The sequence below is a fragment of the Triticum dicoccoides genome, chromosome 3B (assembly GCF_002162155.2).
Source record: "Triticum dicoccoides isolate Atlit2015 ecotype Zavitan chromosome 3B, WEW_v2.0, whole genome shotgun sequence".
Classification (NCBI taxonomy): domain Eukaryota; kingdom Viridiplantae; phylum Streptophyta; class Magnoliopsida; order Poales; family Poaceae; genus Triticum; species Triticum dicoccoides.
The window spans coordinates 832,659,601-832,674,933 of NC_041385.1; the positions used below are offsets into that span (position 1 = coordinate 832,659,601).

The 15,333-nt window shown below is 41.5% G+C and overlaps 1 long non-coding RNA gene across 1 annotated transcript; it reads right to left on the reverse strand.

The window, feature by feature from the left end:
- Positions 1–4,952: 4,952 nt before the first annotated feature.
- Positions 4,953–5,986, reverse strand: LOC119282541. Its single transcript, XR_005138770.1, has 3 exons — positions 5,805–5,986; positions 5,470–5,655; positions 4,953–5,372 (listed from the first exon to the last, which is right to left on the reverse strand). It is a non-coding gene; the product is annotated as an uncharacterized LOC119282541 (long non-coding RNA).
- Positions 5,987–15,333: the final 9,347 nt, after the last annotated feature.

The following is a 15,333-nucleotide window of genomic DNA, read 5'->3' on the forward strand; positions in this document are numbered from 1 at the left end:
GTAGCGAATGGACATGAAGGTAAATTTGGTCTTATTCTAACTCTCTGTAGTTTTCCTTCTTGTGCATATGCATTGCGATCCTGATGTACTACAATTATCTCCAGGTAGCAAAATGCTTGAAGATCCTGATGGTTGTGACAAAATGTTGATGCAAAATGCAAAACATTTGATTTCCTTGTGTAAGCATTTGATGTGATCCTGATGGTTGTAGTATTTTGTAAGCATTTTGGATGCAAAACACATTTTGGATGTGATCCTGATGGTTGTGCATTTTGGATATCAATGAGACTTATGGTTGTAGAAGATGATCCTGATGGTTGTAGTTTTTGGTTGTGATGTGATGCTGTTTTTGGTGAACTGAAGATGCACATGCTGTAGCAGATGTTGTTTCTGGTTGTGATGCAAAACATTGCAACATGATCAGACAGAAAATGTTTAGTTCAAGTTTTGTTTAGCACATGCTGTAGCAGATGTAGTTTTTGGTTGTTTTTGTGATTATTTAGTAGTTTTGAACTGAAGATGTTTAGTTCAAGTTTCAGAACTGAAGATGTTTAATTCATGTTTTTTTGAACTGAAGATGTTTTGGTCAGAGCAGCTGAATTTTGGACAGCAACTGAATTTTGCATCATTTCACTGAGCAAAGAAATATGCGCGAGCGGGGACTCGAACCCACGACCGTGCAATCGTTTCACTGTGTTTCTACCACTGGGCTAGGAAGAGGCTACCGATCATCTACTCTGTGCCAAACCTTTTAAATATATCAAACTAGTCAAGTATCAAGCACACACCTCACTGACAAGTAGGCCACTCGACCCATTCGCTGACAAGTGGCCCATTTTGCTATTGTACCCAAGCTACCAAAAATATGCACGCGGCCAAAAAATATGCGCGCGCGGGGGCTCGAACCCACGACCTGGCGCTTATTTCACTGTGTTTCGACCACTGGGCTAGGAAGAGGATGTTGGTTTTGTGCTCAACTAGCGGTTTGACCCGCGCATTTGCGCGGCTAGGTTTATGAAATATTATTAAAGTATCTTTTCACAAATTTCACGCATGTGCTTTAACAAAACAGAATTATATATAATTATGTTTGCGTAAAAATCTATGACAATTTGTCTATTATTTTAGTTGGCCAATCAAATATGTTCATATGATTGTCTATTTTTTTGAACTCCGCAGGATCATCTGAATGGCTGCGCAAAGGGGAGAGTGCAATTGATAGTTGACCAAACTATATATCCTTTAGAGAAATATGTTGGTCTATCATAAATTTGTGATATACTGGATGTACGCCTCAATTCCATAAAGCATTTCTTCTTGTAAATATGTTGAATGCTTATTTAGTCCATTCGATATATTTAATGCATTCCATAGCATGTCTTTCTTGCTAGGTTCTTTCTGTATATATTAACAGTATAAGTTAGAAAAGTTGTGTACAGGAGATTCTTAGGATTGATTCAACTCATTACAAAATTTTCCGACAATAGTTAAATCTAATTTTTTTGATGACTTAGGTAAACATTCTTTTTTTCTTACATGCATCTCATTTACATGCGAATTGGAACTACTGCCACTGAAATTTATTTTATCGGTATAATATCACACATTCACATGATTCATGGTCCTTTCATAGTTAATGAATTTCTACTCATGCGTGGAAAGTTTAATTATTATTATTACTTATAGCATAGTTGTCATAATACTGTGTTGCTTTCTCGTGAGATAACTATTAATATTAGCATTCACTCGGTACAGGAAGGCAATGATGTGTCCATTCTACTCAAGAAGAACATTTTCTTTTTAGTGCAGATCCAATCCTGATGATACATATAATTCTCATAATTAATGTTTTTTCCTTCCATGAAACTACATAAGCAACACCTGGATGTAAATATGCACACACTCTTTTCCCTCTAGCTTGTCATTTCTTTGCCCCCTCTAATTGACTTTTCTTGTCCATCAATGTGGAGTTCATGACCACCACTTTTTGTATTACATTTCTATCTTTTCTTCCCACTTCATTTTTCAAAAGTAGTTTATTATGATTAAGCTATTTAAGTCACATTCAGGGGATGTTTCTTACCTATGTCGTTCGTATGAAAACAAAATTTTCAGTATATTCCTATTTTTATTTGTAATTATGTTTAAAAGGTAGTAATATTGTTTATCTGCCTTATAGCATATTAAGGTATTTAAGTCACTTCGAGGGGATATTCCTTACCTATGTCGTTCGTATGAAAACAAAATTTTCTGTATATTTCTATTCTTATTTGTAGTTATGTTTAAAAGGTAGTAATATTATTTATCTGCCTTATAATAAATCTATGCATAATTTGGTATAAGTTCAGCTACTTGAATTTCATATGGAGTTTACTCTAACTTATCTCCATAGTAACACTGTTTTCTTTTGCCAATTATATACATAAAAATATATTATTTCTATGAGAAATGCTGATTTATTTGTAAATAATATTTTCAGTTTATGCCACTTGGTCAAAGTACAAATTGCATGCACTTTCAAAACCATATTTGTGCAGACACTGGTCCAATCTCGGGCATGTGTATCTTATAGTTTGACTACATCTTATAGGAGCTGCATGTCCGCCTTTACTTTTTCTTGGCCCCCCTTTTTTTCTTTCTGGCAGGACTATTTCTTCTAGCCTAGTGCTCGTATATAGGAGCTGCACACGTCCAAGCGGGACTCTTTGTTTTTGGTCGGACTATCTTTTCTTGCCATAGGAGTCCGTGTCCTTTTGCCACACACGTCCCTTTTGAGTTAGACCGACTAGTCGTCAACCCGTGCATTCGCACGGGCTAGTGCATATTTTTGCTTTATCTTCTATACGATTTTTTGATGCTAAATTGTATTTTTTTTTATTTGTCATAATATTTCATATTTCTATGTATTTCGCAACATTTGGTTACTTGCAGAAAATGGTTAGTCTACATTTATATGAGTGTAGAGTTACATATACGTTTAGAATAGCATTTCAGTAAGCCATATATGTAAATACCACTAAAGTCTAGCTATTTAAAAACAAAGATATTTAGTATATGCATTAGCATTTCAGTGAACAACAATCCCATATAAAAAGCCCACCTAGAACTATTTGTTTCGTTTGCGTTACAATACAAATTTACTCTACTTTTTACTGAGGAGTCAACCTTCAATTCATATTGCTCATAATTTAGAAATCCTCAATTTTTGTTGAATACCTATATTTTATGGAGATGTGTGGTTAACTCTGTTAAATAGACATGTTAGTAACCCGAGTGATATATGAACTATTCGTTTCAGATGTTATATATTGCTCTAAATAAGACACCAAGATCTCATGTAGAACATAAATTATTATGAAATAAATGCATGGACCAATCGAGCGCACTTAAAATTGTTAGCTAACCTAATTAATTGTAGTGTATTTATAGTTATTATTGTATAGCGTAATCTTGTTATAAACACCTTCTGATGATGATAATAAGATAAAATGGATGAACTATTTTGTATATCTATCCTTATATGCTCCCTCTGAAGACATTTCTCACATGAGAGAGGTTCCCATGATTAAAATACGGAAATTTGACTCTGTAATTAACATGGAAACGAATAATACAATAAAAATAGAAGTCCTTGGATGGATGTGGCATCTGACAGCCGTTTGAACACCAGTCGACGCCCATACATGGCTGATGGCGTTCTGGACTCGAAGACGGTGGGCTGCCGAGCAGACGGACACTCATGCCAGCACCTCGCCGGCCACAGAATTGGTGCATCAGGCTGAATTCCAACCTAACAAAGGAAAGTCCGAGACTTTTCTCTTCTTGAAATTAATAAGGGGTGAAGTAACGTGATCGGTTAATTTTTGTGTTTAAACATAGGTTAACTTAGGCTAATATTTTGTTCAATTACAACCAAACATATAACAATTTAATTTTAATATATATAGGACCAAAAAAATTGAGTTTGATCAATTTTGGTATCTTCTGTACGCATAGACTATCCCAACCTTCAGCTTTGTTAAACATTTGCATGTGATGGTGTCATGCCTCATTTCCGATTTATAAAGTATGTAACTACGTTAAAAAAATAGGAAGGTTGCATGTGTATTGGTGGGCTGTGTTGCAAATGAAACAATCGTTTGTTGTCCTTTTTCCAAAGAATACGATGTAATTTGGTCGTACATTATTACATACATTCAACAATTTCCATCGACAACACTTTCTTATTGTTCCTTTAGACCATATCTAAATTAGGATTTGGTCATGATCATGCACTAATACTACATACAATATTTGTGAAAAGTGTTTTATCAGGAGTACATGAGGGTAGTCATTTTTTTCTTGGTGATGAATAGTAAATCCATGCACCATGTTCTATTTGGAAATATGTCATATAATTTTGAGGGGAGAGGTGGGTGAAAATATGTCATATTACTTGCATCGAAAGAGATTACTTATTTTGTATATTCCCTCTAAACTACATCTTTAGGTGATAGAGATTTTAATTTATTTTAGTAATGATCAAATCTCTAAAAATAAAATCGTCGCACACATATGTGCATCGGTATATGACATAGATGTCTGTGTTCTCCAGACATCTTTCTCACGGGTGATACATAGAAAGCTGGTGCAAATTTTTTCCCCTTTAGTAGCACATTAGTATGGAAATTCACCATATAATGATTCTGAATTTCGCAAAAGTAAGGAGATATGTCGAGTTATCATACCTACCCCACGCCTAAAGTCAAATCATAAGAACACAACACTATCAGAAGCCATATATATATATATGTGTGTGTGTGTGTGTGTGTGTGTGTGTGTGTGTGTGTGTGTGTGTGTGTGATTGATGCAAAAGTAATTATATTTGGTGCTTGCACTACCCAAATCTAAAACACTCAAGCTAATAGTGAAAACACCAGCTCTTTTTTCTCAAAAGAACTTGTTTAGCACGTATGGCGTAGGTACCTGTTTGATTCAAATTACCTTGCCCGCATCTGTAGACACAGGATGCAGCCAACACGTACATGTTTGATCAGAGAAGCGCATGGAGCTGCCGCTAGCCAGTACTCACTATGGGCTCATCGGGCAAAGATGCCCTCATCGACTCATCAACTCAGCCTATGCAGGCTGGTATTCTTTTGCATCCGATGTACAGGTTCGATCTAATAAGCTAAAGGATCCTCGTCCGGCCAGTAATCACAATCGGCTCATCGGGCAATGATGCTTTCTCCGGAGCATCACCTCAGATAACACAGTCCCGTCCTCTATTGCATCCAATCTGCAGTTTTTCCAATCGTCGATGCACTATACATAAGAATCACGCCACCACCAGCCATATATATGTGTGCACTATAGATACACGCCTCATGTTTCTTGACAGAAAATTCCAATACGTATCAGAATCCAAAAGAAAAGTTATAGTAAAAAGACAAAGAATAAAATCTCTAGACAATAGTGTGAGAAACGAACCAGCTCATGTAGATGATGAAAACAAATTTGGGGTAATAAGCCCCTTGACCATGCCAGATCCATGCCTTAACTTCTTTGCATCAGTTTGCCAGATTCCATGGCATTGATCTCCATGAGGGAAAGCGAGATTTGCATTCGAGCTATCCAATTGTTGTATATGAGTAGATTTTGGGATTCAATCTGAATCTAACAAATAAAGGACTAATTAGGATGAATTGGAGCACGTACAACACGCCCGAAGGACACAACAATAAATAGTTGAATTGAAATCCAGAAGAAAAGCTATGTAAACAGATGAAGAAAAAAATCTGCACAAAACAGTGTGCGTAACGAACTTGATCTAGATGAGGAAAACAAATTTGATGCAATTAGTCAATTCACCACGCCAGATCCGCGCCCTTGTTTACATCAGTTTGAGAATGATCATGGCATTGGATTCCACGGGGGAAAGAGATAGAGAGAGGAAGGGAAGGCCGAACAGTTTCCATGCGGGGGGAGATCAGGAATAGAGTCCATGCGGGAGAGAGAGATTGGAGAGAGGACGGGACAATGGAATAATTCCATTGGGAGGAGAGAGAGAAAATAGGGAGGAGTGATTGGTGGAATAATAGATGGAATGGAATGGCGGTTAGGATCCATTTCTTTTGTCACAAATTTGAGAAAGTTACGTCAGCCATTAAATAAATAAAAATATCTTCACAGAGTTGAACAAACAGCGGGTTATATTGGTTGATCTACACGTAGTAACACGGTCCCACCAGAAAATGTCTTTTAAATTTTTGACTAAATATTGATATTGTATCGGCTGATCTAAACCGTAATAACTCGGCCCCACCAGATTAACGACTTCTATTTTCTGATTAACGTGATAATTTCTAGGGAGTCTGTAATTATTATAAGTATAGATTCCAATACAAACTTATATATTTTTTCCCTTCAAAAAAAAACTTATATATATTTTTATTACCCCGTGGTGTTATACATGTCCTTCTCATGTACGTGATTCTGATTGCACTTTCCCTTTCTAATATATCTACGTGACAGCCTTCACACATGTTCAACAAAATATATGCCTATACACAATATTTGTATGTAACGTTACATAATTAAATCCCGGCCGTCTATATTTAGAAGTTAATAGTTGAGATAATTTAATCTGTGTGGATAAATGTGATGGCTTTAAATCCCGGCCGTCTATATTTAGAAGTTAATGGTTGAGATAATTTAATCTGTGTGGATAAATGTGATGGCTTGTTTGCCTCTTGTTTTAAGTATATAATAGATAGATGCTAACCCTTTTCAGTATATCAAATACATAACTCGCTGACAAGTGGAACCACTCCTCCTCTCCACTTGACCCACTCCTCCTCTCCATTATCCACTCGACCCACTCCTCCTCTCCGCTGCCAGCATCCCCTTCTCCTCCATCGACGGCGACAACCTCCTTGGCGACCCACTCCTCCATTGACGGCGACGGCGACGGCCTCCTAAGGTATGAATCCGCTGACTCCTTCCTGTTCCTCTTCCTATTGATTATATTAGGGTTCCATGGCGCTGATTAGGATTCCTCTTCCTAAAGAACCACGAGATCAAGAGGAGGCAGTCCACCGCTGCCGGCTCCTTCCTCTCCTACCGCTGTCGACTCCTTCCTCTCCCACCGCCGCCGACTCCTTCCTCTCTCTCCCGAGGTATGAATCCTTCCTCTCTCTGTCCTTCCTGGTTGGATTAGTTTGCTGCTACTAGTTAGATTAGTTCTTGCCGTCGCCTAGATTGGATTAGATTAGATAGGGATTGTATTAGATTAGGGTTTGATTTGGTTTGGGTTTGATTGGGACTGCATTAGATTAGATTAGGGTTGGATTAGATGCACTAGGTTGTGTTTAATTAAAGTATCAGGAATGCTCAATGACAGATTTGATGATGCTCAGTGACAGATTTGATGAGTGGGGCTACATTATGTTGATCAGTGGGGTTACATTTTGATATACGTTGTTGGTTGTCTGCTGGCACATTTTGTATTGGATTAGGTTGTGTAAGATTTGTTGGTGTCTGTCTTGGTAAGTGGGCCACTGCTCTGTTCATACCATCATGGTTGATTCTAATAGCAGCCATTCCTTTTAGCAACTCTTTTGTTTATCAAGTGATGTTTGCCATGCCCGTGCCCTTTTTTGATTTACGATCCGATTGTTACGTGTACTACTAAATTGGGATCATGTTGCCTATGATTTTATAAAGCTGCTCCTGTGTTGGTGTCGGCATAAGGAGAGCATTAGCTGTTTCCTTGTTGGCTGTTTGAAAGCATTAGCTGCTTATTTGAGCAGGGTATATGTTGGGGCTACATTTTTGGTTAGGTTTAGATAGAGATATTTTCTGTCATTTATGTCAGTGTTGAGATATGTTCATTTATAGATATGCAACAATGTCCATTTATAGTAGATACGGTTCTAGTTGTGTTCTGATCCATTTATAGTAGATTTTATTGTTGTTGTTGTTGCTGTTGATGTTTTTGCCACATATAGTAATTATCCTACTGTTTTGAAGTGCTTGTTTCCTATTTCTGTCCAGTCCTGTTGTTTAATTTACAACGCTGCTTTTCAGATAAGTGAGATGGCTAGCTTGGAAGGTTTCGAGTTCTTCGGGATCGTAATTGAGAAATCTTGCAGTAGGTAGGTATATTTATCATCACTCATTTCTTTATCATCACTCTGCTGCCTAGTGCTTGATTGCCACAATTAACCACTGCTTGAACCTCGCTGTAGAGGTTGCCTGACAAGTTTGCGAAGATGCTTGCCGGCCGTGAGCCCCACAAAGTGAAGCTGCGGGAGGCCGGCAGCGGGCTTCACCGACTGTGGGACGTGTTGGTGGTGTTCGATGGTGAAGGCCACATGTACCTAGGGCCCGGCTGGGAGCATTTCGTCCGCGCCCATGAGCTACAGCTCGGGTACTTCCTTGTCTTCCGCTACGACGGCGACGCCATGTTCACCATGAAGATGTTCGACAAAACCATGTGCCGCATGTACTACCAGCACGACGACGATGCCAGTAAGCTCTCAGCCTCTCTTCTTCCTATCCTCTTGGCTTCCTCTACCAGCACGATGACAACACCATGTTCACACTTTGTTGCATTTGGCCAGGCAGTGGGAGCAGCAGCGGGGATGACGAGGAGCAGAGCGGGGATGACGACAAGGAGCAGAGTGGGCAAGAAGAGGAGCAGAGCGGGGATGACGACCTTGCTATGGTGGTGGCTGACGACGACCTTGCTATGGTGGTGGCTGACAACGACCCTGCTATGGTGGTTGCTGACGACGACCCTGCTATGGTGGTGGCTGACAACGACCTCGCGATTGTGGTGCCTGACGCTGACCTTGCGATGGTGGTTCTTAACGATGACCTCGCGATGGTAGTGGCGCTGGCGATTCCACAGCGGGTGACAGGACCATGCCAATTGTGGTAGAGGAGTACATCCGCGTTGGGATTCGCCACTCTGAGCACATCAGGTTGATGAAGGAGAAGAAGGAGGAGTGAAGATGTTAAGAAAATGAAGTGGCAATGTTAAGCATGTTGGGTTTAAGCTTGTTAGTGTAATCTGAACATGTCAATGTTAAGTATGTCAGGTTTAATTTTGTGCATGCTCATGGATGCTGTATGACAGTGTCATCTAAACATGTTAATTTCTTAACAATGAATATTTAGTTTGGTAATTGATGGGAATTGAAATTTTTTATGCATGCTCATGGATGAAAGATAAAATTATGGGTTTTTGTGCATGCTCATGTATGAAACAATATAAGTTTCATTTTTTGAATGCTAAAAACATGACTCAAACCCTAGCCACGGACGACTGCCGTGACGAAATCCGCCGATTTTTGAAAACACCCTAAAAATTCAAAAATCGTTTTTCATCTTTTGAATGCTAAAGACATGCATTTTTTCGTGAAGCGACTACAAGGTAGGCATTTCATCACAGAATTGACAACAGATTTGCACGGCTCAAACCCTAGCCACGGACGGTCGCCGCGACCAAATCGACCGGTTTTTGAAAACACCGTAAAAAATTTAAAAAAATTCAAAAAATGGGAGACCTCCGCGTCACATCATCAAATGTGGCCTACCAACTAACAAAAATACTAAACTTGCAATACCGGCGTTTTCTTAAAAAAGTGTTCTGAAAACGACCTACCATGGACAAAGATTCATGGCTTTCAAGCCAAACTAGCAATGATATGCTGCATCCGATGAATAGTTTGTGATAATATGCCCAAGTTGGGTGCGTGCCTCCGTCTTCTGATGGCAAACAATGTTGCCAAAGCGAGGTTGCAACTTGTTTAACAAGAAAAGCTGTTTTCATTTTTTGAATGCTGAAGACATGCGTTTTTCGTGAAGCGGCTACAAGGAGGGTCACCCCAAACGGCGCCATTCCATGTCTATCTCAAAGTAGACCCTATTTTACGGACGGTCGCCAAAAAGCATGCAATTCCGACCCTCGTAGCTACTCCCGGCAATTCAGACCACCTTCGGCCGATTCAGCTGGAACCGGCTGGAATTTGAACTGCGGGTCCTCCATAGCTTGCCCGTTATTTTCACTAAAAATGCTTTTTAGCTTCACAGGTAGGCACTTCATCACAGAATCGATAACAAATTTGCACGGCTCAAACCCTAGCCACGGACGACCGCCGCGACGAAATCCGCCGGTTTTTGAAAACACCGTAAAAAATTCAAAAAAGATCAAAAAAATGGGAGACCGCCACGTAACATCATCAAATGTGGCCTACCAACTAGAAAAAAATACTAAAATTGCAATACCGGCGTTTTCTTGAAAAAGTGTTCTCAAAAACGACCTACCATGAACGAAGATTCGTGGCTTTCAAGCCAAACTAGCAATGATATGGCCGCATCCGATGAATAGTTTCTGATAATTTGCCCAAATTTGGCGCATGCCTCTATCTTGTGATGGCAAACAATGTTGCCAAACCGAGGTTCCAACTTCTTTAACAAGAAAAACCGTTTTTCATTTTTTGAATGCCGAAGACATGTGTTTTTCGTGAAGCAGCTACAAGGAGGGTCACCCCAAACGGCGTCATTCCATGTCTATCTCAAAGTAGACCCTATTTTACGTACGGTCGCCAAAAAGCATGCACTTCCGACCCTCGTAGCTACTCCCGGTAATTCAGACCACCTTCGGCCGATTCAGCTGGAACCGGCCGGAATTTGAACTGCGGGTCCTCCATAGCTTGCCCGTTATTTTCACTAAAAATGCTTTTTAGCTTCACAGGTAGGCATTTCATCACAGAATCGACAACAGATTTGCACAGCTCAAACCCTAGCCACGGACGGCCGCCGCGACGAAATCCGCCAGTTCTTGAAAACACCGTAAAAAATTCAAAAAAGATCAAAAAAATGGAAGACCTCCGCGTCACATCATCAAATGTGGCCTACCAACTAGCAAAAATACTAAACTTGCAATACCTGCGTTTTCTTGAAAAAGTGTTCTCAAAAACGACCTACCATGAACGAAGATTCAGGGCTTTCAAGACAAACTAGCAATGATATGGCCGCATCCAATGAATAGTTTCTGATAATATGCCCAAATTGGGTGCATGCCTCCGCCTTGTGATGGCAAACAATGTTGCCAAAGCGAGGTTCCAACTTGTTTAACAAAAAAACCGTTTTTCATTTTTTGAATGCTGAAGACATGCGTTATTCGTGAAGTGACTACAAGGAGGGTCACCCCAAACGGCGCCATTCCATGTCTATCTCAAAGTAGAACCTATTTTACGGACAGTCGCCAAAAAGCATGCATTTCCGACCCTTGTAGCTACTCCCGCCAATTCATACCACCTTCGGCCGATTCAGCTCGAACCGACCGGAATTTGAACTGCGGGTCCTCCATAGCTTGCCCGTTATTTTCACTAAAAATGCTTTTTAGCTCCACAGGTAGGCATTTCATCACAGAATCGATAACAGATTTGCATGGCTCAAACCGTAGCCACGGACGGCTGCCGCGACGAAATCCGTCGGTTTTTGAAAACACCGTAAAAAATTCAAAAAAATCAAAAAATGGGAGACCGCCGCGTAATATCATCGAATGTGGCCTACCAACTAGCAAAAATACTAAACTTGCAATACCGGCATTTTCTTGAAAAAGTGTTCTCAAAAACGATCTACCATGAACGAAGATTCATGGCTTTCAAGCCAAACTAGCAATGATATGGCCGCATCCGATGAATAGTTTCTGATAATCTGCCCAAATTTGGCGCATGCCTCCGTCTTGTGATGGCAAACAATGTTGCCAAACCGAGGTTCCAACTTCTCTAACAAGAAAAACCGTTTTTCATTTTTTGAATGCCGAAGACATGCGTTTTTCGTGAAGTGGCTACAAGGAGGGTCACCCCAAACGGCGCCATTCCATGTCTATCTCAAGGTAGACCCTATTTTACGTACGGTCGCCAAAAAGCATGCATTTCCGACCCTCGTAGCTACTCCCGGCAATTCAGACCACCTTCGGCCGATTCAGCTGGAACCGGCCGGAATTTGAACTGCGGGTCCTCCATAGCTTGCCCGTTATTTTCACTAAAAATGCTTTTTAGCTTCACAGGTAGGCATTTCATCACAGAATCGACAACAGATTCGCACGGCTCAAACCCTAGCCACGGACGGCCGTCGCGATAAAATCCGCCGGTTCTTGAAAACACCGTAAAAAATTCAAAAAAGGTCAAAAAAATGGAAGACCTCCGCGTCACATCATCAAATGTGGCCTACCAACTAGCAAAAATACTAAACTTGCAATACCTGCGTTTTCTTGAAAAAGTGTTCTCAAAGACGACCTATCATGAACGAAGATTCATGGCTTTCAAGCCAAACTAGCAATGATATGGCCGCATCTGATGAATAGTTTCTTATAATATGCCCAAATTGGGTGCATGCCTCCGTCTTGTGATGGCAAACAATGTTGCCAAAGCGAGGTTCCAACTTGTTTAACAAGAAAAACGGTTTTTCATTTTTTGAATGCTGAAGACATGCGTTTTTCGTGAAGAGGCTACAAGGAGGGTCACCCCAAACGGTGCGATTCCATGTCTATCTCAAAGTAGACCCTATTTTATGGACGGTCGCCAAAAAGCATGCATTTCCGACCCTCGTAGCTACTCCCGGCAATTCATACCACCTTCGGCCGATTCAGCTCGAACCGACCGGAATTTGAACTGCAGGTCCTCCATAGCTTGCCCGTTATTTTTCACTAAAAATGCTTTTTAGCTTCACAGGTAGGCAATTCATCACAGAATCGACAACAGATTTGCACGGCTCAAACCCTAGCCACGAACGGCCGCCGCGACGAAATCCGCCGGTTCTTGAAAACACCGTAAAAAATTCAAAAAAGATAAAAAAAATGGAAGACCTCCGCGTCACATCATCAAATGTGGCCTACCAACTAGCAAAATACTAAACTTGCAATACCTGCATTTTCTTGAAAAAGTGTTCTCAAAAACGACTTACCATGTACGAAGATTCATGGCTTTCAAGCCAAACTAGCAATGATATGGCCGCATCCGATGAATAGTTTCTGATAATATGCCCAAATTGGGTGCATGCCTCCGCCTTGTGATGGCAAACAATGTTGCCAAAGCGAGGTTCCAACTTGTTTAACAAGAAAAACCGTTTTTCATTTTTTGAATGCTGAAGACATGCGTTTTTCCTGAAGCGGCTACAAGGAGGGTCACCCCAAACGGCGCCATTCCATGTCTATATCAAAGTAGAACCTATTTTATGGACGGTCGCCAAAAAGCATGCATTTCCGACCCTCATAGCTACTCCCGGCAATTCATACCACCTTCGGCCGATTCAGCTCGAACCGACCGGAATTTGAACTGCGGGTCCTCCATAGCTTGCCCGTTATTTTCACTAAAAATGCTTTTTAGCTTCACAGGTAGGCATTTCATCACAGAATCGATAACAGATTTGCACGGCTCAAATCCTAGCCACGGACGGCCGCCGCGACGAAATCCGCCGGTTTTTGAAAACACCATAAAAAATTCAAAAAAAATCAAAAAAATGGGAGACCTCCGCGTAACATCATCAAATGTGGCCTACCAACTAGCAAAAATACTAAACTTGCAATACCGGCGTTTTCTTGAAAAAGTGTTCTCAAAAACGACCTACCATGAACGAAGATTCATGGCTTTCAAGCCAAACTAGCAATGATATGGCCGCATCCGATGAATAGTTTCTGATAATCTGCCCAAATTTGGCGCATGCCTCCGTCTTGTGATGGCAAACAATGTTGCCAAACCGAGGTTCCAACTTCTTTAACAAGAAAAACCGTTTTTCATTTTTTGAATGTCGAAGACATGCGTTTTTCATGAAGCGGCTACAAGGAGGGTCACCCCAAACGGCGCCATTCCATGTCTATCTCAAAGTAGACCCTATTTTATGTACGGTCGCCAAAAAGCATGCATTTCCGACCCTCGTAGCTACTCCCGGCAATTCAGACCACCTTCGGCCGATTCAGCTGGAACCGGTCGGAATTTGAACTGCGGGTCCTCCATAGCTTGGCCCTTATTTTCACTAAAAATACTTTTTAGCTTCCCAGGTAGGCATTTCATCACAGAATCGACAACAGATTTGCACGGCTCAAACCCTAGCCACGGACGGCCGCCGCGACGAAATCGGCCGGTTTTTGAAAAAAACCGTAAAAAATTCAAAAAAGATCAAAAAATGGAAGACCTCCGCGTCACATCATCAAATGTGGCCTACCAACTAGCAAAAATACTAAACTTGCAATACCTGCGTTTTCTTGAGCTACCCGGTATGATTTTAACCATGATTTCTACAAAGTTTACAAAAAACCTATTTTTTTCTGCCTCAAAACCTCTAAAAACTGGTGAAAATTTCCCTCCCACCCCACCAAAATTTCCCTCCTAGCACCAAATTTTCCCTCCCACCACACCAAAATTTCCCACCACTTCTCTCCCACTACCATGCGGGACCCACCACCCCTCTCCCACTAAACACGCGGGATCCCACTCCCCTCCCCTCCCACTCCCCCAAAATTTCCCCATTCCATTGCCCTCCCCAACGAACCCTAGCTTCTCCCTCCCCTGCTTCGTGCCGCCCCGCCACCCCACTCCCTTCCCTGCTCCGTGCCGCCCCACCCGCACTCCCTCCCTTGCTCCGTACCGCCATGACGCGTCGTGCCGCCCTCCCCGATGACGAATCCCCTCCCCTCGATGGCTACATCGCCCGCATCATTGACGACGACGGTGGCTACATCGACTACATCGACGACGACGGCGGCGGCTACATCGACGACGACCACCGCTGCATCATCAACATCATCCGCCCCTAGGTTCTTCTCCATCTCCCCTCGATATTCGGTGGATCCATCTCCCTTCCTCTTCTGGATCCATCTCCCCTCTGAGGGTTAGGATCTTCTAGGGTTAGGATCTCCTGGTCCTTGTTCATGGGGTCATGTTTATTGTTGCATGGGGAATTGGGGATGATCTCCGTCTGCTTCATGGGTTAGGGTTAGGGTTCATGGGGTTAGGGTTAGGTTTCATGGGGTTCATGGGGATGATCTCCCTCTGGTTCATGGCTAGAACATGATGGGTTTAGGGTTCTTGTTGCATGGCATTGCAGCAGATGTTGTAGGGGTTTGCATGGTGATTGATATATCACTGCTGTACCAGCAGCCCATCCTGATTGTTCAAGTAGAAGACTTCTTTTATGTTGTGCCCATGGGGTTTGTAGCAGTGTTCTTCTTTTATGATATGTGCATGAAGCTTGTGTTCTTCTTTCCAGTGAATAAGAGAATGCTTAGTACTTATTGTGGTATTGGAATTCCTGGTGTGTTAAGGCAGTATGACTAGTTTT